Source organism: Martes martes (assembly GCF_963455335.1).
Source record: "Martes martes genome assembly, chromosome: 9".
In the NCBI taxonomy this organism is placed as follows: Eukaryota; Metazoa; Chordata; class Mammalia; order Carnivora; family Mustelidae; genus Martes; species Martes martes.
In genome coordinates, this window is record NC_137896.1 from 78,096,086 (window position 1) to 78,124,046 (window position 27,961).

Consider the following 27,961-nt stretch of genomic DNA (forward strand, 5'->3'; position numbering starts at 1 on the left):
AAAACTTCATTTGAAAAATCATAGTGAGAGACAAAAGGGCCACGTTCACAATACATCCACTTAATAAACAACAGAAAGTATACCTTTAGACCTCACGTGGGTTGAGAACTGTTTATTGTCAAAGATTTACCTCTTTCTTATGCATGTGTGCCTTTCATCCTAGGCCATATTTTTTTTTAATATTTTGTTTATTTATTTGACAGAGAGGGAGCGATCACAAGCAGACAGAGAGACAGGTGGGGGGGGGGGGGGGAAGCAGGCTCCCAGCTGAGCAGAGAGCCTGATGTGGAGCTTGATCCCAGGACCCTGAGATCACGGCCTGAGCCGAAGGCAGATGCTTAACCCACTGAGCCACCCAGGCGTCCCCTAGGCCATGTTTTATTAAATCCATGATGCCACCAATTGTGAAGTACAAACCAATGCCAGAGATGCTAAAATGTTAGACCATGAATGTCTTACAATCTATGAAACAGACTAACTCCGATGCTGTTCTTTGTCTTCAGACTTTAGTTTACATTTATTTCCTACTGGAGATCTCAGCATACTCTACAGCTCTACTCCAATGACTTAGCTTCCTCCTCCCACTTCCTGCCACCCTTTTGAAAATGCTTTAAGCAACTGTGATCATTCTTACACCACCTACTGAGCAGTATTTTAAGGGGAATGGGAATTCTCTCTTCCACACTCCCAAACTGTCTTAGTTCTGAACTTCTCTCTGGAATCATCATGTCTCCTACCCAATTCTACCAGTTCTTGATGCTCTCCCCTCACCTTCTATTATCAACCTCACTTCAATCTTGGGACTTGACAGAGCCAGTTTCCAAAATCCTATCTAGTCCTAGCTGTACCTGACTTAGATAATCAGTCTGCTAAGCTGATTTGGCCAAGGACCTTCCTTCTCTGGTCACCACCCTGCATGGGCAGCTCACCCTTCATGGGCAGCTCAGCTCAACCCTTCATGGGTTACTCTAGACAGGAGAACATAAGGTATATTCTTCTTCACTTGGAATCATCAGCCTCTATACCATTCCTCCTATGAATCAGAGCCCCTTCTATTGGTAAAATACCAAGTTCTCTGTCCTGGCTCCAAGGAAAATCCTTAAATAAAAATCAGGAAGACAATGTTAATTTTGGGCAACAGAAGGTAAGATTTTAATTTAAAGAGTGGGGGATATATTCTGACTCAAAACTAAAGGAAGTGTGAGTAGTGGCAGTACTAGACCAGATTCTAATGCAGAAACACCCCAGAGTCCTGCCCAATCCAAAGCAGAAGAAGGTATTGAAACATCAATCAGTCATCATCAGTTTGTCATGGAATATATTTATGTACTTTACTCTCACCCTCTGACAGAAGAACCAAAGTATACCGAGAGATTTTTGTGAAGATTTTTAAACAAAGATGGGTAAATTAACTGAGTCACCTAATAATTGAAGATCAGAAAGTAGAGAACACACCATAATCTTCCCCCTCTCGGTCTGAATGCCAAACAGAGCCTGACAGGGAGAGTCAGGGCTCTGGCTATGGCATTGTCTCCAAGTCTATGGATGCCACGCTCTGGCTATGCCAGACACATCTGAATGGGTGCTGTAGAGTCTAGATTCACTGAGAATGTTCTCGGCACAATTTAGGAACAGTCACTCCAGTAATACTGAAGAAGAGTAGTTGGACATTCCCCACAAGTGCTCATCTGATGAAACCAGAAACTCTAAAGATAGCCCCATGAATTAGCAGTTCTGTCCTGAGGGACAACTTTGAACAACTGACTGCTGGATATTTAGTAAGACTCCATGAAAACAAATAAATAAATAGGGAATCCTGACACACAGATTTCATAATCTGTCCATTCTCTTTATTTCTATAAAAGGCACATTTTATTAAAATAAAAATTCTGATAATTTCACTTTTTTTATTTCAACATGTAGAGAGAAATAGAGGAGACTCTCATTAGATGGGAATAATGGTACTGGGAACCGTGGCTGTGATTAACTCCGCTCACAACTGGAGTTAATATTCCTTCTCCTCTGCAATTTTTTTTTTTTTACTACACTCCTGATTTTGTTTGGAGACATCATAGACCTGTGCTGTAAATTGTCACATAACCACAAGTCAAACATTTATATGTGCTAAATATGAGAAAATGCTGCCATTTTTATCTGATTTGTGATTCATTCAGATGCCGTTATCTACTTTTAATTAAATAATATAAAATATACATGGTCAGCAGTTTGACTTTTCATTTCCTTACTACGTCAGTAATTCAACTTGATTGTTCCCACCTACCCTGAAATTACACTTGAAGGATGTAACCCTTGCATGGTACTCATCCAAAATCTGAAAAAGTCAATCCCCTGCTAATTATAGCCACTGTCCAACCATACCTTGGAAAAAACACACACACCAAAATATGCCAAAGAATATGATCCCTCAAAAACACAGTGTGCTTTTTCAGTAAGGAGGCAGCAGCCTTCCATGTCTGATCTTCTTCTGTTTCATCCTTTTCCCCAGTGTCATATCCCTTGTTGATTTATAGTCTACTGAGTTCCTTAAAGATCCACAAGACTCCCATGGAATTGCCTAAGGCACTGGAAGAAAGAACTTTACTCACAGGCTGTTATGGACTTAGACAGTTTACTACTTCATTAAGGCTGCTCTTCCCCTGGACAGTTTGCATATTGCTGTGCCAAAGAAGGCACTCGCTTATTCCTCAGTCTCCTACCCCCACCTTTTCCACATTCTTCCAAAGAACAAAGACAGACTGAAGACAGAGGAGTGAAGAAATGAAAACCCAAATACATGCAATCCCTACTTTTCATTATTATTACTGTTATTATCCTCATCAAATCTATCAAATTAATTCTACTGGCCTATTTGACAGGGTGCTGTTCCATATGCAATATTTTTTTTCCAATTTAGAACTAAATTGGACAAGGACTCTATGGAGGAATTCTGGATACTGGAAAGGTACAGAGTCCTAGCTGAGGAAATACACACTCAGCCTTGCTCCTGATGAAATGGGCAGTGTCCCTGGGAATTTATTTCCCTAGGATATCCTTGAAATCATCTCAAAGCCAGAAGTTTTCAGGACCAGGCAGCTCTATTCACAACCCAAATGAAAATAAAAGAGATTAGTTAAATGATAATAACCAGGAGGTGACCCTAAAAGCAAAATCCTCTTGTAAATAAACTTGATTTACTTACATTTAAATGTGTGATTGCAAAATATACATATATATTTTCAGCCAAACCATAGAACTTCTGCTTAATAATAATAATAGTTAGCACTTATACAAGCACTTTACATCTGCAAAGTGCTTTACAAACATTAACTAATTAATCGTTAACAACACCCCAGTGAGATAGGTAAGTATTATTCAAGTATTCTCTTGAATGTTCAAACCAGGATTACAGCAACTCCAGAATGGGTTGGTGCTTGAGTGTATGAGTGTGAGTGTGTGTGTGTGTGTGTGTGTGTGTGTGTGAGAGAGAGAGAGAGAGAGAGAGAGACGGTATGTGTGTATGTATGTGTGTGCCCTGAGCCACTCTTACTAAATATAGGACTTTGGAGTATCTTATAAATGGAAAGACGGCTCGTCTGGGGAATGTTTGAAGCCTTTCCAAAACCGTGGCTTTGGAGTTTCCCTAATAGAACCAAAACAAACTCCGAGGTGGTTTCTCCAAATCTTTGAAGTAATTGGGTAAGGAGCGGTTTTACACACAGGAAGCCAACCGCCCCCTCCCTTCCCACATTCTTCACTTCTAGGTGTTTTGGTTCTCACCCTCATTTGATAACAAAGACTAAAATCTCACTCTTAGAAGGATTTCGCTTGATGGCCCTGAGAGTAGGCGCATAAAACATGGTGCAGCATGGAAGAGCCTGGTATCCTCAGGGATAGATTAAGACTGAGCTTAAAGAGCAGCAGTTCTGGAATCTTACGGTAGGTACCAGGAGAGTGAGTCAGGGTGCCGTAGAAACCAAAAAAATAACTATTGAAAGCCAAGGGTGGGCCTTGTTGGAGCAGGGGCATTTCATCTGCCCCTACAAAGGGTCACAGTAGACATTCAAAATGCCTGTGACAAACATTACCACTATCCTTTGGCTGAAGGCAGTGTAACCTCAGCAAATGAAGGCCACTGCTGAAGCACTGATCTTTTCCTGGGTCAGATAACATGCTGCCAAAAATGACCTTGGATTTTTTTTATTGATTTCTTCATTTCTTCATTAATAATAGTCAGTATATACCGAGCATTTCCTCTGTGAAGGGCACTATGCTGAATTCTTTAGTTTTATTTGGTCACTTAATCTTCACCACAATCCCCTCAGGAATGTTCTATTAGCCTCTTTTAAAGATCAGTAAAATGAGGCTTAAAGAGGTTAAGTAATTTGGTTAAGACACACAGTTAGTAAGAGTGAGGATTAAAACCCAGACTCCTAGAACACTGATTCCAGTCTCTAAACTCTACTCTATATTCTTCCACTCATGTGATTACTATCTGAGTAGACGCCTGGCCTAGAATTAGGTTCTGGGCATAAGTACTGAGCAAACAGACATGATTTTGCCATGGTAGAGAGACAGACATTGGAAAAAACAAAACAAAACAAACAAACAAACAAAAAAACCCTCACAAATAAATATGTCATTTCAAATTGTAATCAGTATTACGAAGGGAAAATCAGAGTAGTGTAAGAGATACAGGAAACATAATTTACATCAGAGAATCAGCGAAGTCCTCTCCAAGTAAATGACATTTAAACTTGAACCTGAAAGATGACAGGAGTCAGCCAGGCAAAGAAGGAGTAGGAGAGCATTCCAGGCATGGGAACGACAGGTGGAAAGGCCCCAAGGTGGGAAGGAGTTCAAAAAAATGACAGCAGACCAGTGTGGGGAATAGATAGTGATCCAGGGGGACAGGCACACAAGACAAGGTTGAAGAAGGGAGCCAGGGCCAGATCATCAAGCAGGGCTTTATGAACCATATGTATCAGTTAGCATTAAGTTCAGCTGTGTACAACTGAAACGCAGAAATAGCAGTGGCATGAAGAAAACAGAAGCTTATTTCTCTCACACATCAAAGAAATCAGTCCAGGGTGAGTACCACAATTCACGGCTTCAGGACTAGGATCCCTTCTCTATCTTTTCACATGGCCGTCCCCAGCACATCAGCTTTTTTCTGACACGCCCCGTCATGGTCCAAGAAGGTTTGTGGTGACCCAGCTGTCACATCTGCACCAGGCAATAGGAAGGAGGGATAGAGGGCTGGCCAAAAGGGTGCCCTAAATCAGTTTCCTTAAGGGACTCTTCCCGGAACTCCCAGGTCACATTTCCATATCTTTGACCATATTATTACATAAACCCACATGTTTACAAGGGTGGGAGGGAAATGTAATCTTTTAACCGGGCAGATTCTGTTCCTCAAGAAGTGGAGGAGAATGGATATCAGGAAGGCCAGTGGTAGTCTCTCCCATACTATGATAGAGAGTTTGGATTTTATTGTCAGTATGACTCAAAGCCTATATGAGCTTTTTTTTTTTTTTTTTTTTTTTTTTTAAAGATTTTATTTATTTATTTGACAGAAAGAGATCACAAGTAGGCAGAGAGGCAGGCAGAGAGAGAGGAGGAAGCAGGGAGCCTGCCGAGCAGACAGCCCGATGCGGGGCTCGATCCCAGGACGCTGGGATCATGACCTGAGCCGAAAGCAGAGGCCTTAACCCACTGAGCCACCCAGGCGCCCCCTATATGAGCTTTTAAGAAGGAAAGAAACGTTACCTAATTGGCATGCTTAGAAACTTTGGCTGCTTCATGAGAATATATTATAGAACAGGTAAGAGTAGAAACAGGATATCACGATGGTCTAGGAAAGAGATGTTATGGCTTTCATAATGGGAAAACATGGTAGAATCAAGGTAAATGTCAGAGATGAAAAGAGTGGAAGTGTTTACATATTTAATACAGGACTGGAGCTGTGGGAGTTTTCCAGGAAAATGCCTAAATTAGTGGAAGGTACAACCATATGGCTGGAGGTGCCACTTACAAAGATGGGTGATACTAGAGAAAGGAAATATTTGGGTATGAGAGAAAGAGATTTCAGTTCTGGACAACTTAAACTCAAAATGCAACCGAGTTATTCAGAAGGGAAGCAGGGAGTGTGATGTCATGAACACCAAGAAAAGAGAATATTTCAGGAGAAGGGAGATGTCAACTTTGACAAATGCTACTAAAAAGAGATTTGAAAAAAATGAACACTGAGTAGTCAACATTAGATGGAGCAAAATGGAGGTCACTGGTGACCTCAGCAAGAACAGTCAGGAGTGGTAGAGAAAAAAGACATATGTATATATATGGAAGAACAGCTGCGAGGTAAGGAAGTGGAAGAGGAAACATTTGTACAAATTTCTTTTGTGTGGCTTGGCTGTGAAGTACAGTTAGGGCAGTAACCAGAGGGAGGAACTGGGATGAAAAGAAGACATCTGAAGAGTACTAATGCTTGCTTGAAATCAATGGAAAGAAACTTGTAAGGAATAAAGGTTGAAGATGCAACAGAAAGAAGGGATTGCCAATCAAGATCATGGTCTAAGAAAAAAAAAAAAAAGGAGTACTATCTAGAACATATATGAAAGAGCCAGTCTTTGTGGAGAGTATGTATTTTTTGGTTTCACAGGTGGGAGCTGGACAGGACAAGAAAGGAATCAGGTATGTTTATTGTTATGGTGGAGATAAAATTAGAAAACATTTCTCCAATGCTTTCATTTCTCTATGGAAATGCAAATTACAACTACAATGAGAAACCTTTCCCATTTATCAGATTTCAAAGATAAAAGATGAGTAGCATGCTGTGGTGGTGAGCCCAAAGACATTGGTATTCTTCTAGACTGTTGGAGGGAACATAACTGGAGTAATCACTGTGGAGAGAATTCCAACAGTATCTATCAAAACGGGAGACACACCCTTTGACCCATCCAAAATATTCTAGGAACTTATCCTACAAAAGTACCAACACATATGCAAAATGATGCAGGCAAAAATGTATTTATTACAACATAATTTGTAATAACATATTGCAAATTAACTATCCATCAACAGTAGTACTACAATATTATAAAAAGAATAGGAACATTCTCCATATACTGCTATAGATTTATCTCTCTGAGATATTATTAAGTTAAAAAAAAGAGCAAAGTGTTACCATATATGTAAAAGAGAGAAGGGAGAGAATATAAATGTATATTTGCTTTTTTTTTAAGCTTTATTTATTTATTTGAAGAGGGGGCAAGGGAGAGGGGCAAAGAAAGAGGGAGAGAGAATCTCAAGCAGACTCCATGCTGAGCGCAGAGCCCAGTGCAGTGCTCGATCTCACAACCCCGAGATCACAACCTGAGCCAAAACCAAGAGCTGGGTGCTCAACTGACTGCACCACCCAGGCACCCCTATATTTGTTTTTATATGCATGAACTGTCTCTGGAACACAAAGACTGAGATCAATGGTGGCCCCATGTGAAGGAAAACAGGGAGTACAGAGAACTGCGGCAGAACGGTGACTTTTGTACCTTCTGAATTTTGGACAATTTGAAGGTATAGACTAATAAATAAAATTATGTTTAAATAAAGTTAGAAAAAAAGCATTTATCTAAGTATTATGAGGCCTGGTAGACCAAGGAGGTGGGAGGCAGAGATGACAGAAGGAGAGGAGAAGAAAGAAGATGCATTGGACTGTCAAGTGTGGGAAAGCAAGCCTACTAGAGATAGACAGGAAAAATTTTGGGCAATGTTGAGAGCCTAGCTGAAGGTTGCTGAAGGTCAATACACAGTGGCCATACATTGCTTGGTCATGTGATAATCTTCTCTTTTCCTCCCTTCCATCCTTCCTTCCCCGTCCCTCCAAACCCCCTTCTCAATCTCTCAATCTCTTTCTCTCTCTTGCCAGAAATGTCTTGCTGTTTAATTACAGGCACAAAGATAATAGGTTGTTGAGCTCACCTAGAGTGTGTATTTTCCTGCCAGGTGGGAAGGAAGGAAAGAAGGTGAGGGTATTTGCAAGACTGTGAGTATAACCAGCTAGATACATGGCAGGTGAAAGTGATAGAAAGTGGAGGAATCAATGGACTAGAGTCATAACAATGTCTAAAAATGTTCAAGCGGGGATCTTGAGCAGGTGAGCTGTAAGAATAAAGTTAACTTTTTCCGTTCCTAGAACGGAAAAACAATATTTTCCTGTTGGGGGAGGTGGTTATTAGAAAATGTTCAGATTAAGAGTAAGGCAGGGAGAGAAAGGGGAAAGTATAGGATATGTGGGAGTCACAAGGGCAATGAGATTGTGGCCCAGAAAGGGATGTAGGAAGCAGAACAGCTTCTCTGGACCACGCCCCTTCTAAAGTCAATGCTGTGAAGGCTTTGTGCTTAGGACAAAAGCAGTCCAATAGTCAATTTAAAGAGGGGAGGGTTACAGGAGGATTGCTTAAGCCATATTTACAATTGAAAGGGAGTCTTAAAATATAAAGAAGAGCAATGCTAAGAGCTGGGCAAGTTCATTATCAAGAAAGATGTCATTGGCATTGGTCTTTGAGAAAGAAAGCTCCAGAAAGGGACTCCCACAAGACCAGCTATGGAATTATCACTGTCCAATTCACAATTCTAAAACTTCTTTGATTCTTGAACGCCTATGCTTCCAGTGGATCTAGGTTAACCATAGAGTGAAACTAAACTCTAAACAACGTTATCAGGAAATCCTTCTACCCATGGTCTACCCGACAGAATCAGCAATTCTGATTTCCTGCTTAGTTCAGAAGGAATGTATCCGCGAGGCCCAAAATATCCATTATTATACCTCCTTCCATACTTTTGTTTATGTCATTTGCTCACCTGGAAAAATCTTCCTCCCTTCTATCTAAAGTCAGCACTTCCAAAGTCCATGTCAAGTCCTCCCCTCCCCTCCAGAGCCATCTGTCTAGCAACTTACAAAGCCCAAGGACTCAAAAGGCAGCCCAACTTCCAAGAATGGTTCCCCGTTCTGTTGGCCAGAAGCCTGGGGAGAAAACTCATTCATTCATTTGCAATGAAAGAGAAGCAAACACTGGACTCAGGTCTCCCCAAAGGGTTGTAGGCAAGAGAAATGCCTCCTCTTTTTTTCAGGGGAGCAATCTCAGGTCCTTAAAGATCAGGTTTAAGTCATTTCCTGACCAAACACCAACACAGTTCCTATGCAACTCCAGCCAGGTTCAGCTCCTCTGGAAGACTCAAATGTAGTTTCTGAATTAGTAATTCCTTCCAGCTTTGATATCTTCATTTGAGAGTTCCAGAGAACAGAGTGTTTTTAAAAGGAAATGGGAGAAGGGATGCTCAAGGGGGGCATTATGGTGGGGAGAGAAGAGCTGTAACTTTTAAAAACGCATCTGGATGAATGAGACTAACTTCCTATGACTAATGTCCCCCAAACATTAAACTAATGATTAAACTAAAAAATGCAAATCCCCAAGATGTCATATGCTGCTGGGCGGACTGATGGAAAGAAGCCTTGCAAACAGTCCCAACATTGTGTGGGGAGTTGGAGAGGAGATGTGCATGAAAACAACGGAGAGCCATATGGTCCTAGCCAATGGTCAACAACCAAAAATTCAAAAGCAGAGAAAGAAAACTCCAGAGCTACAGAGAAATGTGATTCTCCTACTCTCCTACTCTCTCTTATTCTGGCACTTCTCTGGAAGTTATAAAGTGATGGGGGATGGAGAAGAGAGCAATACCTCAGGAAGCAAATCTGTAGGCACAACCCTCTGGGGCTCTGCTCAGCAAGCTATGTGACAAGTGATGATCTCTACCTGCACAGAGATTCTCCATCTCCAGAGAAATGAGTGGGTGTGTGACCTCCCAAGAGCCACGCGGGTCTCCTCACTATCTTCTACATGGCCCCAAGAACCATGACAGTTCCCCAAATCAAGAGGAGCCTAGAGTTAGGATGTCCTGGAATTAGCAGGACATCCCAGAAAGTACAAGAGATAATAGAAGGTTCCTCTACCTTAGTGGCAACAAGGACTCAGAAAGGTCTGTTTTGGGGGTGCAAGAGACTTAGCTACCTTCTGACCTTGAAGGCTCTAAAAATTATAATTACTTGATTTGGGGTATCTTTTTGTTTCAAACTACCACTAAGCAAAAAAGCTGATCATGTCCTTGCCTCTTCAGCATATGCGTAACTTCACAACAGAGATGCTTGAATTGGCATTTAAGGCCTTCTGGAAGGTCCAAGGAGCCCCCATTACTGTATGCCATATTTTGCAAGTACTTGCATTTTAGGAGAAGAGAGCCATTGCTTTTACTCAATTTTTAAAGAGACCTACTACCTGAGGTTGGTTTAAAACTACTGGTATGCTTCATGTAGCCAAGAAGTGACAGCCTTAGTTATGGAGAATATGAGATTATGTTTTTCAGAGGTTTGAAGGACATGATCGTGGGACCTCATTAAAATCTGGGCTTGGGTTCAGAAATATCCACTTTAGGGGTGCCTAGGTGGCTCAGTCGACTGAGCATCTGACTCTTGGTTATGGCTCAGGTCATGATCTCATGGGTCAAAGGATCGAGCCCCAAGTCGGGCTCCTCATTCAGTGTGGAGTATGCTTGAGATTCTCTCTCCCTCTCCCTCCCCCTCCCTCACTCATGTGCATGTGCTGCCTCCCTCCCTGCCTTCCTCCCTCTGTCTCTCTCAAATAAATAAATAAATAAAATCTTATTTAAAAATACCCCCTTTACAGATCCTCCTTATTGGAGTAAAAGAGATACGAATACGATATGCATTCTTCTGCTCAGGGTGTATGCCTTGATCTGAACAAATGCTATAAATAAGAGCTCTTTAATGTAGTCTTATTTCTAAGTGAGATTAAAGAACAAAATGCGCAGACATACCCAGAATTCATCCCCATGACTCTGCAAACAATATTAAATTACAGACCTTATAGGACACATCACAAACCAATATCGTATCATTCAATGATCACATATACTTTTAGTCTTTTTATTGATATATCTGTATATTTATCAAACAGTTTCCGAGTTTGAGGAGACCATAATGAAACCTCTCATTGTGCAGAAGAACAAATTAAGACCCAAGGTCACAGAGCAGTCCTATCCCAGAAAGCATCATCTTCTGAGTTAAGCCCCAGAAAACAGCTGTCCAGACTCTGAAGCTATGGAGAAACTGGTCCAACCTTCCTAGAAGACAATCTGGCATTTTCTCAGGGATGGCACAGTTTCATGCTGTTCCCTCCACTGCCAGAAAGCTGCTGCCACAGAGTTCTGCTTAAGCAAGCTGGACTGAGGGTGGCAATTTCTATCAACATGGTTTGTTTGATTGTTCAGTGCTTGCTCTCCAATGACTGTCCACGAAACACGCGATGTACGAGCTGCCAGCCAATCACCTCCTCAAAACGAAGAACAGTGAGTCCTTGCATTTAAAGGTGGGGGAAGGAGAGTTACCATTGTTGTTCTTGTTTTCCTTCACCAGCTAGGAGTTTGGTAGGTACGAGGAGTTATGAAACCTTACACAAAGGAAGGCTGTATTTCCAAAGTAGCAGCCATCGGGGTCCCAGGGAAGACCAGGAGCTGATCTTAGAATTAGGTTAGTCTTTCAGGTTGACATTTTTGAAGCATGCAGGCCAGCTATTTGTAGAATGTCCCTCGATTGTATTCTGGTTGCCTGATACTTCTTCATGATTAGCTTCAGGTTATGCATTTGAGGTAGGAATTCCTTGGGACATCACATGAGAAGGCACATGCTGTTTTTCCTGCTTCCTAGCTCGGATCTGAGCTGTGCACTGGGACTACAGAATGCAGTCCTCAAAGACACCACTCAGACAGCAGCATGCCAGGCTTCCAGCTCAAAATGAAGAGATCCTCTTGAGTCAAACCTCCACCCCCAGCTCCTCACTCAGGCAGCATGATTACCAGCTCGGCGGAGTTCGGTGGAGGCGGCCCACAGCAGGAGCACTGTGGGCTGGCAGCCCAGAGCTGACAGGGAGGAGGACTCCACTCCAGTCCTGGTGTCACCCCGCCTGGGTCTCGCATCCTCAGGGATTTGCAGGAGTGGGGACAAAGGAAAGGGCCACCTCACTCCTGTCTTTCTGATTTCCATCTGGGAAGCTGAGAAGCTGGAGAGTGACCTTCACCAGGGCTGGACAGCCAACGCCCTTCTGGGTAACTTGCTGCCAACCACAGGTCACCCAATCAGTCTGGGGCTTGCTTCCAAACATTCGTTCCCAATCCATTATTCATCTAGGCAGAGTCGGCCAAGGGGAAGAGAAGACGCCGCTGGAAGCGTAAGATCACGCTCGCCCTAGGCAAAACTGTAGAGTCCAAATAGCTTGTTTGCGGAGGCTCCTGTTCTTTCCATACATTTCCCCTTTTTCAGAAATAATTTTCTCCCTGGGGCCTAAAGCTCCCAAGCGCTGCCGAAGAGAGACGGCATCTCATTCACAGTAAGATGGTAGGTGCTTCCTGCATATTCGGAGTACCATGCACAATTTTTACCATGCACAATTTGTGACTCACTTTCCCCTGGTGTGATTATTATTAAAAAAAAAGACTGGAGAGGGTGGGATGTCCACAGCAATGGGGGAGCCGTGGAGGGTCTTCAAAACATCCTTCAACTCACTCCAAGGAGCCCAACTGCCTGTATGAATCTGAGGCTGGTCAGCCAAGGCTTTAGTACTAAACCCTGTACTCACCAGTGCTGCTCTTTCTAGCAAGCCCAAGTCCCAGGGAGCTCTCATCAGGAACAAGGAAAAATATTTGCAAAGAGCACGGGATTAAGTAGAATCCACTCCACCACTCAATCTGTTTAATATGTTGGTTACTTTACCTCACCAGGCCTGTTTCTTCATTAAAAAAATGAGACGGTCCAGCTGGTGGATCATGAAGCTCTCTCAGCTTTGAACGGCTGAAAGATTATATTCCAGCCTGTCGTGATTCATTCAAATTTATGGAAATGGGAAGTGGCTTCAGATTTTAAAAGTTAATAACATTTCAGATTTGTTATGTGCTAGTCTAAGTACTTAACCTGAATTAACTCCTCAGAGCCTCAAGAAAACATCTGAAATCATTACCCTTACCATCCCCATTTTGCAGGTGAGGAGACTGAGATGCACCCACAAAGCTAGGGAGTGGCAAAGCAAGAAAGCAAACACAGCAGTGTTAACTGTTAGTGTCCACTATGCTATACCACCTCTCAAAGTAGAGCAACAATGTGCCACCAAGAATTGAGGCGGGTTAGACAGGGCTGGGGGTGAAAAGAAAGAGAGCTAAGGATGCTGGCCCGGACTGGTAGTCGGGCTGCCCCAAGCTTTGGGGTTTGTGCGCAACGGAGTCCATGGCAAGAGACTGAGCAGAAAGCGCTCCAGCCAGGCCTGTATGACCATATGCAATGAGCTCCCTTGCTGCCACCAAAAGTCTCTGAAAGCCTGTGGAGGTCTCTGAGCAGAGCTGGCAAACAAGGTTCACCACAGACACACAGGGCAGCTCGTGCAGTCCTGTACCCTCCACAGCCAGGCTCCTCAAAGCCAGGCCTCTCCAGGATTGCTGATCCATGGCCATGGTTACAGGAATGGATGCCTGAAGGATGGCCTGAAGTTCTTTTCCCTGAAACTCCCCATGCCTGATCAAACAGACCACAGGTCTCCAAAAAGAACATTCAAGAAACTGTTTCTTCACTTTCTATACCACTAATGGCAAATAAGCAAGGGTATGTGTATAAATGTGATAGTGTATGGCTCGGGACCCTGCAGAGAAGACAGACAGAGACAGAGAAAAAGATACAGTGACAGAAAGAGACGGAGAGAGACAGAGATCGAGACAGAAATACAGAGAGAGATAGAGAGATACTAGACAGACAGAGGGGATCGGGGCAAGGGACAGGCAGGCAGGGAACTGACTCTCAGAAAGCCTCAAATCTCGTTCAAAGCTTCCCATTTAAATAAATCCAGATCCTACTACCCTGTGTTTGGGAGCCTCTGTTGGTATCTTAAAATCAGTGTTTTAGCTCCATCTAACTTTTGCAGGTTTTTTGGGTTTTGTTTTTTGGGGTTTTTTTGAGTTACAGTCTGGCATAGAAGTGCCAGTTTATTCTGTGGGTGGGTAATGGTATGCTTTTAATTAAGGAGGCAGAGACTAAATTAAACCACATCAAGTGGCTAGTGTTTCTTTAATTTCAGATTGTGGGTCCCTTACCCTGAGCACAAGGAGTTGGGCTAGATCATGATTCCCCTTTAATGGTTATGGCTGAAAAGCTCCATCTCATGACCAGCTTCATAATTGATTAAACACAACTGTGGACTCCCATGATCAGGAAGTGCAATTTTGCTGGTGTCGCTTCAAGTCTAAAATACCTCCAGGGTAATTACAGGCTCAGAGGCAACTCCGAAGGCTTTGAAGTAGAGAAAGAAAAGATTAGGGCGTCCAGAGGATCTGTGCCTGTTCATTTGTCCTTCATGGCAAAATCTTGAAAGCCTTTGGGGAAAGATGCCTCTGTCTGCAGTTCTGGGGTCCAGACATCCCGACCTGACTGCAGACTGGGAAGGAGAGCAGTGTCCCAGGTTATGGCAAGTGGCAGAGGTCACTGCGGCGTTCCTTAGAGAAGGCCACCTTTTCCTGTTAGCTCCAAATCCAGGTTTCATGCAGCTCTGATTCTCCTTGCCTTGGGTTTGGTTTGCCCGACCGGTCTCGACTTAAGCTGTACACTCGAGGCGGGGAGAAGTGCACTCTGTCTGACCAGCTAAATTATTTACTTTGATAGCAATTATCAAACACTACAAACCACACTCTAAAGGCCTCTCTGCAGTTCACACAGAGAGGATATAAACCTTACTCAGAAATGGAGAGAGTGGAGGGCTCTTTTTTATTTTTTAATTAATAATAGGTTAAGAAGTAAAAACCATTATTAGTGACAGGACATAATGGGAAAGCCAGACCTGCATTGTTAAGAGGACTATTTAAGGAAATGTTAATGAATCGAATTTGAAGTTCTTCGTAGTCAACCTGGAGACAACTAATGGTTTCAAAGTGGAAAAGTGAAGAGTTATTAAATGTTGTATATTTATTACACTAATAATCAAACTGCCAGAGGCTGGGAGAGATGCAAATATGGGTCCAAGTCCTGTTTAACCATTAGCTGTGGAAATGCAAGAGATGCACTGGGGGAAAGTTAGCATGTGCGAACATTTGCCAATGCTACTGTGATGAATAGTTCATGGACTAGGACCATAACTATTCCAATCCCAGGAAAGAGCCCATTTCAGCAGAGGATAGAATCATAACTTAATTTTTTTACTGGCACTTGGAGAGAAACGAGGACAGTATTTCTGGCAGTTGCCATTTTACATAGTGAGGGGGGTCTATATTGAAATAAATAAATAAATAATAAAAGACACCTTTTCCAGTTGTCCAAGTCATCCAGCTCTCCCGGGAGGAGGGAAGATGCCTCAGATCCTGGCATGTAGGAAAGCGCTCTTTCTAAGGCAGACATCCCTCTGAGGTAAATCTGCAAAGACCCTCTGGTATCTTTTGTGATAACTTCCCTCAGTGAATGGTTCGCTCTGTTTGTAGGAAACTAAACCTCACAGAGTAGAAAGCATGTGGATTCTAGAGACATAGTCTGAGTTCTGAACTTGGAATTCTGGATTTGCCCCTTCTGACTGGAATGAACCTGGCAAAGTCACCCCTCTCTCTGGACCTCAGTTTCCGCATCTGCAAAATGGGGACAGCGGCACCTGCCCTGCAGGATTGGGCCAAAGAGCATGATAAAATGTGTCAAGTGCCTAACAGAGTGGCTGCAACATAAGAGGCTCTTGTTTCAGGGGATTCCCTAGAGTTGGACTTCCCATGAGGATGAGTGCACATTTGTGATTTGTGAATAGGGTCTTCCCAGGGCAAATCTGGAGGGGAGTGGGAGAATCAGGACAAAAAAGGGGAGATGGCCAGAAAAGGGCTGGATTTCAGGTGAAGTCTCAAGGAAGGTAGCTTCAGCCTGATCCTCAGAGGAACTCTAGAGTCTAAGCTGTATCTCAGAGTCACCAGAAGGCAAGAAATTGGGTTTTCATATCCCTGGGCCAGTTTGTCACTGGTCAAGACCTCCTTGAGGAGATCTGAATTCCCAGGTACTTTTCAGCTCTCCAAACCATGAGCAAAAAAAGCAGGCTCTGATAGTCTGAAGACAGTCCAGAAGACGAGTTGAAGTTCCTGACTATCAGAAACTAAGTGGCTGGTAGTGCACAAAAATGGTAAAAAAGGGTATGTGGGCAGAGTATCAACGTTGCACACAAGAGTGCTCCATACACTGTACCATCAATTCTGTGACCTACCCTGAGCCTATCCCACAAGCTCTCTCCATCCCTCTCTCCATTGAATGTGGAGTAATGGAGGACAGGGGTCTATCACACTTTTCGCTGAACTCAAGCCAGCAGGGATGTAGTAAGTACTTGCCGTATGCTCTTCACTGCACTAGGTCCTGTGAGAAAAGACTTACTGACATGAAGTGTAGGCTCCACCCCATTCCACTTGGGAGAACAGTCACTCAAATAAACAGCGCAGTAGCTGCACAAAGTGAGAACTCATTCTTAGGGGCAAAAGAAGAAAAGTGGGTAACAAAGCACTTCCTGATTCTGCTGTCACGGTGAAAAAAAAAAATGGTGCCAGTGAAGAATGTACTGAATATGGGATTTGCTGAAAGAATAATTGGGGCGCTAGATACCAACGACCCAACGCCAGGTTTGGGAAGCAGAGCACTGCTCCAGTGAATAGGCACTGTATAAATCATCATTCTTTCCCAGCCCCCCTCCTAACACCACCATTGCTGTCAAGAACCCAAAATGATGAAGATGTGAGGAAGGATATTCCCTAGAGCCCGAAATTTGGAACACCCAACTCTTCGATCAGAATTTTCCAGCTGCAAGGAACCTCAGAGATCATTTAATCTAAACTTGTTTTATGATGATGAAAGTAGGGCATGCGAGGTTAAGGAAGTTACCACAAGCAATGGCAGAATGGACATTAGAGCCCATGCCTCCTCATTTATTGATCTTTGTAGTGTTCCGAGTTAAATCCAAAATACAAGATTTGCTAGTGTCTGAGAATAGAATCCTTCTGCCCCCAGGGGTCAGCAAACTATATGGTATATAAGACAACTCCTGCTTGTTGCCTGTTCGGGTAAATAAAGTCTTACTGGAACATAGCTGTGCCTGTTCATTTATGTACTGGGTCTATGACTACATCCCCACTACAGTGGCAGAGTTTTAAGTTGTTGCGGTAGAGAATGCATGGCCCACAAGACCCAAAATATTTACTATCTGAACTTTTGCAGAAAAAGTTTTCTGACCCTTCCCATAGACCTTTAGGAGGCGAGCATCAGCAAAGGAACCAGCCGGTGCTGCAGATGGACTCGGTAACTCGATCAGGTGGCTATCCAAATGCCTTGCTGAGTAATCCTAAGTAACCCAGGAATGGAGGATGGTGGAGTTGGCTTGAAACCTCTGCTGAGGAAGCTCATATCATGAAAAAGGTCAGCACGGCTTTCTCCAAGTCAGCCCCCTCTGGGCCAAAGAGGCCCCACATACCACATGCGCTACTGAGCTAGAGGACCTTTTTAGTTCACTTAAATACATGAATCAGTGATGAGACCCTCAAAGCTGCCTTCCAGTTCTGCCCTTCGAATGCTAGCGAGAGGCTCTTTCACCTCACTCCATGACAACACGCTGCCTTCTTTCCTAGTCCTCCATGAAATGCCACACGAACAAAGGTGTACACATGTTCCCTGCTTCAGCAGCGCCCGAATTACCTCTGTCTTCCTTCATGGACTAATTATATGTATTTAGCAATGACAGTCCATAAGTCTACTTGTTGGAACAAGAAAAAAATTACTGATATTTGTTCTCTATCTGGTCGGCTAGTTCTTAAACAAAAGGAAGTATATTTCACCGAACCGCAGGCTCCAGAGGGTTTAAGGTGTACATTACTAGCATTCAGCCTGCAGAGAAACTTTAGTCTACGGTCCTATATGGGAACTGCTTCACAAATGTCACTACTTCTCTAGCAGATAAATATGATTCAAAACACAGACAAATGATTTCATTAATGTGGTACCTTTATATAGACACTCTGGGGTCAGCTCAGAAGCTGGGTAAAGCTACGCTATTTGCAGATACCATTCTAGTTGTGTTGCTCCTGGGGAATATTCTACTTGAGCAAACCTAAGGTGCTTTTCCACATAAAAAGATTATCCCTTGGGAGTCCTCAAAGTCATATCATCACCAGAATTAATAATTAATAGTGACATAATTATCATAACATATACTCTATGCACTATAATTTTTATATGATAATATATAACATAAACAATAACACATTACATTTTCTTTAATTTTAAAACTTACTGGAAGTAGACGGATGGTCTGAGGAACACTTTCTGCAACCACGTGAGACCCAACTTTCAAATGAAACCCAGCATTCCTCCCTCCAGTGCCTCGGAAAATGAGATGAAATCACATGTGACAGCCTTGAGTGAGTCTCGGGCGCTCCATGCTCTCACATACTCCGCATCCCTCTGACAAGAACGAACACTGTGAAGAGCAGGAAACTAACGCTCTAAAGTGGAGAGGGTAAGAAAATGTCCTGCAATATCAGCCAGAAGGGCTCCTCTGAGGCCCACGTCCACAGCAGTGAGCAGGGGAAGCAGCTTGTCTCAGAAGGACTGATAAACTGTCATGTGTACAGCTGCACCTCTGCGGAGACAAGATCGAGGCCTGGAAGTTGCCAATGCTTTTGGAAAAGCTTCCCCAAGAGGGATCCCTTTTCAGAGGCATTGGGTGACTGGTGGAGAAGTAAAGGTGGTGGTTGTAGGGGTAAAGCTGTCGTGTGTCCCCGTGTCTCTGGAATGGCTCTGCCCATGGTGCGCAGTACGCGCATGTGCGTGTCCTACACTGGGGGCCAGTCGAATGAAGGGAGTCTGGAAGATGATGGAAACCAGCTTTACATAAGCCTCACACCATTTACACATGCAGCTGAGGCTCCATCCTGTCCCAAGAGCTGTCCTGGGAAGCAGAGCCTTTACTCTACTAATGTCACCAGAACAAGAAGAGTCTGGAACTCTTCACGGGGACTCCTTGTCAGATTCTTTGGCAAATTCGTTGGAAAGCCCCCAAAAGTAGCAATTTTATCTTTTGAAGGTAAATTTGACTTTTAGAATAAATGAAACGTTGCTCAGAACCAAGCCTGTGAACAAGGTGAGCAATCAAACTGGGGAACCACAGGTAGGATTTAAGTGAGGTATAGCTGAGAAGAAATGAGTCCGCTTGCCTTGGCTGGTTCAAATCCTGGTTCTGAGAGTGGCTGTAACAGGCAAGTTCTCCGCACACCCTGAACAGTGGCAGCCTGTGTGTAAGTAACTAACATTGAAAGACATACTCACTGAGATGTCACTTAGCCTGAGGAAATATTAGTCCTACAATTTTCAGGGCCACCAGTCATATAAGTGGGCTTCTGATGTAGCCAGCAATAAATGTCTACATATTTACAAGGCAAGGGAGGTCTGCAAAAGCCATCCATGTCCTTTGTCAGAGTTGGGCTAATCATAGCCCATGGACCACATCCAAACCACTAGCTCAGCACCTGTTTTTGTAAATAAACTTTTGCTGGAGCACAGCCATGCCCGTTTGTTTACATATTGCTTACCCTGTTTTCACTCTACAATGGCAGCATTGAGTAGTTGCCACAGAGAACCCATGGCCGGCAAAGCCTGAAATATTTACTATCAGATCCTTTACAGGAAGTTTGCTGACCCCAGTCTTTTATGATTGAGTCTGTTTTAGAGGCTAATTAAAGTAGGAAATGTGTGGTGAATTGTCTTTCTTCCCTAGTTTTCCTCAATGGCACTTGATCTTTTTATTTGTATGGAAGGTGATAACAGAATTGGGCATATACTTTTATTAGTCTCTAGGGCTGCCATAACAAATGACCACAATCTGGGTGGCCATTAACAACAGACATTCATTTTCACAATTCTGGAGGCTAAACATCCAAAATCAAGATGTTTTTGCTGAGCTATGCTTTCTCCAAAGACTCTAGGGGAGGATCTTTCCTTGCTCTTTATAGCTTCTGGTGATCACCAGAAATCCTTGGCATCCCTTGGCCGGTAGATCATCATTCCAATGTCTGGCTCCTCCTTCCCATGGCCTTCTCCCTGTGTGTCTGCATCCCACGTCTAAATTCTCCTCTTCTTATGAGGATACCAGTCATATCGGACTTAGGGCCCATACTATTCTGTATAACCTCATCTTAACTTGATTACATCTGCAATGACCCTATTTCCAATTAAGGTCACGTTCACAGGGTCTAGGACATGAATTTTGAGAGGACACTCTTTAACCCAGAACAATTTAGTACTTGGTACCCATGAAATTGTATTTATTTATTTACTTAGCTCTTCGTAATACATTCCGACCAATTTCCAAGTCAGTCGACCCTCCACAACAGCTCTGAGGAGCTTTTCCTTCTGTCCTTCGGTATGTCTACACCTGGTCTCCTCTACTTAGAAATATGTCACTTCTTCTCAACTCTCTAATATCCCCTTTTTTTACTTCCTCTTGAAGATCTACATCAGAGAAATACCATTTAGGGCAATCCTCCTCTTTTTGTTTCCCAAACCTTCACAACACCGAGACTTCCCAAATCTGGGCTTATGGCTTCAGTGGCTTCCTCTGATGTCTTGTGCGCAAGACGCAAAACCCTAGCCTACTCTTCAGATGAACACAGTCACTGTCCAGCAAAGAGTAGCAAAGATGTAACCATTCTCCATTATACTCTTTTCCCTGTGATTCTATGGTCATTATTATTTTGCCACTTTAGATAATACTTGACTTCGTCTAATGCTATCAAGGAGACATAAAAGTTCAAGGAAATCCTTACCTACCAACAGACAGTATTAACAATGTTAGGGTTTCCAGATAAAATATAGGATTCCTAGCTAAATTTGAATTTCAGATAACAAGGAATAAATTTTTAGTATAAGTATGGCCTGTGCAATATTTATGACATACTTATACTAAAATAAAATCATTTCTGTTTATCTGAAATTCAAAATTATCTGGGCATAATGTATTTTTTAAAAGATTTTATTTATTTGTTTGTCAGAGAGAGAGAGAGAAAGCACACAAGCAGAGGGAGCAGCAGGCAAAAGGAGGAGAACCAGGCTCCCCACTGAGCAGGGACCCCCCCCCCAACATCTGGACTAGATCCTAGGATTCTGAGATCACAACCAGAGCGAAAGGCAGACACTCAACCAACTAAGCCACCCAGGCATCCCAAGGGATCATGCATTTTTATTTGCTAAATCCAGCAACCCTAAATAATAGCCCACTGGCTATTTATAAGTAAAAAGACTTCACTACCTATACTACACAGTTCCTACCTCCCTTACCCTGTTGTCAGTACCTCTGAGGGATCAACTTTTAAGGCCAGTTGTTAGCAAGTAGCACTAAGAATTTGTTTCTCTTTTTTCTCCAGCACCTGAGGAGAATTCTCTAGGATTTCTGACAGCATCACCTAGTGGGGCCAGTGCTATCACCATCAAACCACCATTACTCAGTAGCCATGTGGCTCTGAGCAAGTTACTTATCCCCTCCCTCTAGGCCTCAGTCTGCCCATCTGTAAAAGAGGGGCAACCACAGTTGCTACAAGGATTAAATAGTCCATGTGGAAGCACTAACTACACTTGGCATAGAGCAATCATGTAATACAGTCCCATTGCCTAGCATCCTTATTACCCACAGGGACATACTGCATGACTGGTGGGGAGGGTACAACTGGCCTGGACCTCTCCAGATGAAGCTATACCTGCCTTCACCCAAATCCCCTGAGAAGCTTGAAAAAAATGTGCTCCCTACATAGCTTGAAGCTTGTGTCATAGAGCTATTATTACTTTGTAAGTAAATATTATTTTATAAACCTTGTGATTATAATGGGAAAAGCACATTTCCACTGCATCAGTTTTCTAACCCTATTTTATGCCTTTCTTATTTAAAAAAAAAATGCTGAGACACTAAGAAACTATAAGTAAGCAAGGACCTATACTAACTTCTGATGGCAAATCTATGAACCCACTGCTGAGGGTGATGAACAGTGGCCCTCCGCAGCCGACAGCACCTAGCCAGTGGGTACACAGGTATGCCTCAAGAGCCGCAGGTGAGGGTCTCAGGAAGACTGGGAAGGGCCAAAGCCCTGGGCCAGCACTCCATCCATGAACAGTTCATCCATCTTCTCCAGAGAGCCCTACTAAATGTTTTCATTTTATATTTGTGCCATGGTGTGAAAAATGATGGGAAGCACTGTTCTAGCCTCCAGGGAAAGCTCACAGCTTTGCTACCTTGACCCCCACCCACCGAAATCTACCCTGAGGAAGAGTAACTCTGAAATGGATCAATAACAAGTTAAGTCCCTAGAGAACACAATTTTGGTCATCATATTAAGGGTAGAGGCTTTAATGGATGGGAGGAGTAGAGGGAAAGTAAATAAAACCAGACAGGGGCAAACTATTCTGTGTTTCTTTTGCCTTCCTCATTGTGTTCCCTGTTTAAGGTTCCAACTAGCTCTGTATCTGATCGGAACATCTCACCTCTTCTGATCCTAGACTGAATGTTTGGGGGAAGAACACACAGAACAAGGACTTAAGCTATCTCTGCTCTCTCCTTGGGGGAGGGCGTTTGTTTCTCTGATTTGCCCATTTTTCCCCGTGATGGTGAGAGACATAAGATCCAGACACCCAGGTCAGGAGGTGTATGGGCAATTCAGGAGGTCGGTATTTACCATCTCTGAGACTCTAATCTGAACAACAGGCAATGATCAGGCATGTCACTGTAATGCCATCAGGTGCAGTGAGGAAAGCATGGGGGCAGGGCTTAAACAATTCTTGGGATGAAACTCAACACAAAATCTTGTTTTGTGACTTTGGGCAAGTCAGTCACTAAAATTCTCTGAGCCTCGTTTTTTTCTCATGTGAAATGGGGATAATAACACCTTCCTCATTGGAATATTATAGAGATTTAAGGAATCAGCATAAATAAGAAGCAGCATTACATCATCCTGCCTGATACGCAGAGGAACTTAATAAAGACACTTTCCTGCAGTGCTCTTCCCTGCTTCCCCATTTTTCTCAGAGAATCTAGTATGCTTCCACAGATCTGCTGTCTACAGAGCAGCCCTGCCCCTGTGGCTCCATCTCCCAGGCAGAATTTGTATGTGGTTGCCTCAGTTGCCTGCTCTCCAACTCCAGCCTCACTCCATGCATTCCTCGTGACCACATCCTCGCCATCTGATGGAGGTCCTCAATTCCATTATCAGCATAGAAAACAGGCTTTAACAAAGCCAGTTTTCTAAGAGAAGCTTTTACCATCTTTTAAAAATATCTTAAACCTATTTAAACAAAATAGCATCTTTCTGAATGGTAATCTGATGATCTTCATTCTCCCCCGATACTTCCTATTCCTGGGCTTGAGTCATCCTGAAACGGCCATCAGTACCAAAAGCCAAGCACATCCCCCAAGACCACAGACCCAGTGAGGTATCTCCCCTCCTCAAACACTCTCAGCAGCTCCCCAAACATCTCGGCCTGCCAGTCAAAGTCCTCCAAGATTCTCCCCAAGCAAATATTTCAGCTGTGGTCACTCCTGAACCAGCATTCCAACTGTAGCTAAAATGGAAATGATTGCTGTACAAGACCCTGACTTTCTTCTGCTGTTTCCTTCTGCCATTCTTCACTTCCACATGTACAACCACCCCTCAAAAAAAAAAGCCCTCCCCAATCAGCCACATTGATATTGTTCCCTTCTCCAAACTCCCAGAGCAATCAACATGTTCTACATTGACTGATAGATATTTAAATAATAATAAAAAAACTAACCTCTTATACAGTCCTCACATAACCACAAGTCTCCTCTAATATTTACATTTACATGATCTCATCAACAACATTTTACTCCCTTCAAGGACATAGGTTTTATTTCATATTTTTCTTTGTATTCCTCAGGGCATCTGACCAATGCTTTGAACACAGAACCATGTACCACAAAAATCTGAGGAAGAAATGAACGAATGAATGAAAGGAAGTGCCATAGGGAGTCAGATGCTATGAGAAGCAAGGTTGATGACCTCAAAGTTCCTTTCACCCTCCTTAAATGGTACTAGCCCGATGTTTGTTACTCTTTTAACACTACAGGCTTATTCCACACATATTTAATGTCACAAACCATAAGCAAACTAAATGCACTGATGGTATGATTCACGAAGGGTCACAGAAATGGCCCTGCCCTTGAGAAGTCTTCATCCAGTAAAGGGACTTGAGGCAGGGTTATAAATGCATATTCATAGAGCAACCTCAAATAAATAAAATGAGGCAAGAGGTATAAATGTCCTGAAGTTTGAAAGAGGTGCAAACCTTCTAGTTATGAGAGCTACATCAATGATCAAGGAGAGTCCAAGTCTACAGGAGCTAAGAAGATTCAAGGATCAGGGAGTCCAGGTCAGTGGACCCTATCAAATTTACAAGTATGGTAACAATTCACTCCATTGCAACTATACCTTGCCATGAGGTGACACGTTCAGAGATGGCCAGATCCTCGAATACAGGGAAAGCCTTTCATAGAACTCAGTGGCTATGAGCCTTGGAATCCTCACCTATAAAATGAAAATAACATTAGCTCCTCCATACGGTGGAAATGAGATCAAAATGAAACATTTGTCAAAGGTCTTCTAATACACTAAAGACACCACATATGTCCAATAAATAGTAACTACCACACATATTATTATAATATCTCCTTAACTCTAAGGTACCATGGATTGAAACATATGTCTTTGATTTATAAAGTGTTTTAGGAAGAAAAAGAAGTAAAAAAAAAAAAAAGATATGTTTAGTGTACTATAAGCAGAATGCTGACCACAGCTATCTTAAAATGCTAAAAAGCTATTTCCTAGTATTGAGGAAATATGGTAGTAGTAGACAGTATGTCTCAAGAGTCCATTGATTTTGCTTAATTTCTTTGGAATTAAGTTCTTATACATCAGAGACCTCAGGATATTCGTGTCTGTCAAAGCAGGATCCTATAGTTTAGACCCTGGAGGATAGATTGGGACCTTTGCTCAAGCACGTGTGTGCATCCGCGCGCGTGCGCGCGCACACACACACACGCGCGCACACACACACACAGATTCCAGATATGGAAACCCAGGAACAAATCACCCTTCACAGTAAACTTGCTCATTGTCTGAGCAGAATCGTGTTCTTTTAAAAATAAAACTGTGAGTGGGAGTGCTTGCGTTCTGGAATAGAGTCTTTTTTTCTTCCCTTCATCCCATGTTCCTTGGCTACATGCTATTATGTGATATTCAGGACTGTCAAACCTTCTGGAGCCATAAGCATTTTTCAGACAACCAATCTCAATATGCATTATCAAAATTAGATCTTTTCTCTGCAGATGACAATTATGTATTATATGGTTACACGCTTATGAGTCTGTGACACCGTATTGTTAGACTTGGGGTATTGACTTTTAACAATATGTTACCTTATTATATTTGGTGTCGCATTATGCCTGGATTGCAGCATTTGTCCCATGGCCCCACTCAGGCTGCAATTAGTTTCTCAGTAAGTGTCAAACAGCGTTGGGGGGAAGAGTGGGTGAAAGGTAACTTGGAAATGATTTTCTTCTGCAACTGTCACTTAACTATCCTGTTCTTCAACAAAAGAACTTCAACTATCTCAGCAAAAGACAAGTTGTATGCTCATCAATAAGACTGCCTCTGAAGAAAACGATGACTCCGGTGGGGAGGTCAAAAATTCTGAAGGTCCTAGACATCAGCGCACAGTCACAAAAGAGCTGATTGCCAGGCAGGGAGAAAGAGGAAGAATAGGATGTAAGAAATCCCGGTATTTGTTTCTATAAACACAAGCTCAGTGCAGTTTAAACTCATAAACATGCTAAAAGGAGCTAGAGGTAGCCTGTTACTTTGTCATATATTTTTATAGACCTTTCTGAATGGTTTCAGATTTGACATAGTAACTGCCTGTTACTAGAAATAAACTGTAAGTCAATTCCATGCTGCCGTAATTCACTGCCCAGGGTTGTTCAAAGAGATTTAGTGATGCCCATGATGGACAGCAAGCCCCTTGATGTGTTCATTTTCACTTGGTGTTCTGTAGTGCCTCCAGCCTGCTGACCTCTAGAGCCCCGGAAGGAGAGGACCTTCCTAAGGTGTGACCACTCCCACCAAGTCGGTACAAGACCCATCCTTGCAAGAAAGCAGATGAGACGTTCTCTACAAGTCTCTCCAGGTCTGTCTGCCTCCCTCTTTATTTCTAGAGGTTGACAATCATTGTTCCCATAAGAGTGACCTGCTTTGGAAGAATAAATTAATCCAAGGTCACAATACCACCCAGCAGGAATTAGGTGCCTGGAAAGTAGCAATACCTCATCTCCTTGGCTGGCATTTTCTTTTGGCTCAAGACTTTGGCTGCATCTCCACCATGTCACGCACCCAGATGGAAAGTGAAAAATCCATTCAGCCATCTGGCTGTTTCGGTCTACACAATGCCATGCATCTGGGGCCATCTGGGAGACGGACTAAATTTTTTCACTTTCTGCCTGGTTGTTTGGTGTGGTGTAGATGCAGCCTTTTTACTAGGCTAAAGTACTGGATAACCCCCTGCCCCATCTGAAAAGCTAAAAGAGGAGTCCAGGATAATGAGGCCTATAGCACCATTCTGGAAAATAAACTGAAACTTTGTGAATAGCAGTATAACACAAACTGCAGGAAATAATAAAGAATAAGACTATTGTTTATTAGATAAAGCAAACACAAGAACTGAATCAAGTGATTATTTGTCAACCTAGTTTGTCCCAGACAGCTAGCACAAAATTCTCAAGAGCATATTATTACAATTCTTCTGTATGGTTGGACATTAGTCTAAAAGGCATCTCAAATGGACTCTGGTGCTTAGAATTGTGGTTGAGCTAAAATACATGATTTCTAGACCCTAATTGGTATCTTCTATAAGAGACTCACTCTGTTTCTGAGTTAGCTCTAAAACAAATAATAGAAAAATACATTAAACACTTCCCAAGAATCATATTCAACTTAACAGAACTTCTGCACTGATTTCAGAAACCCAGTATATTAACAACACTAGGAGCTTAATAGTGTGGAGTGGAGGGCTGAGAGTACAGAGTGTATAAATTGTGGGAAAACGTAAATAGTGATTGTCAAATTAGGGTTTCCCTGGTATTATAATTAAACATCGTGGAATTCAAGGGTGCTTTCTCTTCCCCCAGCTCATTTCTGAAGCTTATCTCTGGCAAGGTCTGGCAGCTTTCCCTTAAATTCAGTCTCTGCAGACAGAGCAATGTTCAATACCGTTTCTAGAGTTTTCTTCCCATATACTGTTGGGCAAAATATTAAAATAGCTAAATAATAGAAATGGATATGGGAAAATCAGGATGAAAATGTTGAGCTTAAGGAGGCAAAGTGGGGACTAGGTCACTGGGCCATCGTGACATGCACCCAAGGACTTAAGACCAACCTTTGTCTTAAAGCTGGCTTTAGATTTATTAAAAAAAAAAAAAAAAGAGGATGGAGGCCATTTAGGGCCCAGAGGAGAAAAGAAAAGTAAATTTATGAAAGGTGGGCTAAAAGGATAAAAATAAGGTCCTTGCTGCTTCTATCCCAGCATTATGAACAGGAATCCCCCTGCACACATTTAAATGGCATGTTCACATTTTATGAATCAGACCCTTAGTTTTAATTGCTTCTTGGACTATAGGCCAATTAAGGATGGGTCGGGAGGGCAGGGATCATTCCCACAGCCTCTGAGGTTCTGAGAGGTGGAGCCTGCTTAGCCTGAGGCATCCATTCACACTTGCATTAAAAAAAAAAAAAAAAAACTGCACAC

The 27,961-nt window shown here is 42.7% G+C and overlaps 1 long non-coding RNA gene across 1 annotated transcript in view; it reads right to left on the reverse strand.

Annotated features, from left to right (window-relative positions):
* Window positions 1-27,961, reverse strand: part of LOC308349666 — a 408,787-nt gene that overhangs the window by 57,481 nt on the left and 323,345 nt on the right. The window contains exon 5 of the long non-coding RNA XR_013967479.1: window positions 24,595-24,690. This is a non-coding gene — a long non-coding RNA (uncharacterized lncRNA). The remainder of the gene's footprint in view (window positions 1-24,594; window positions 24,691-27,961) is intronic.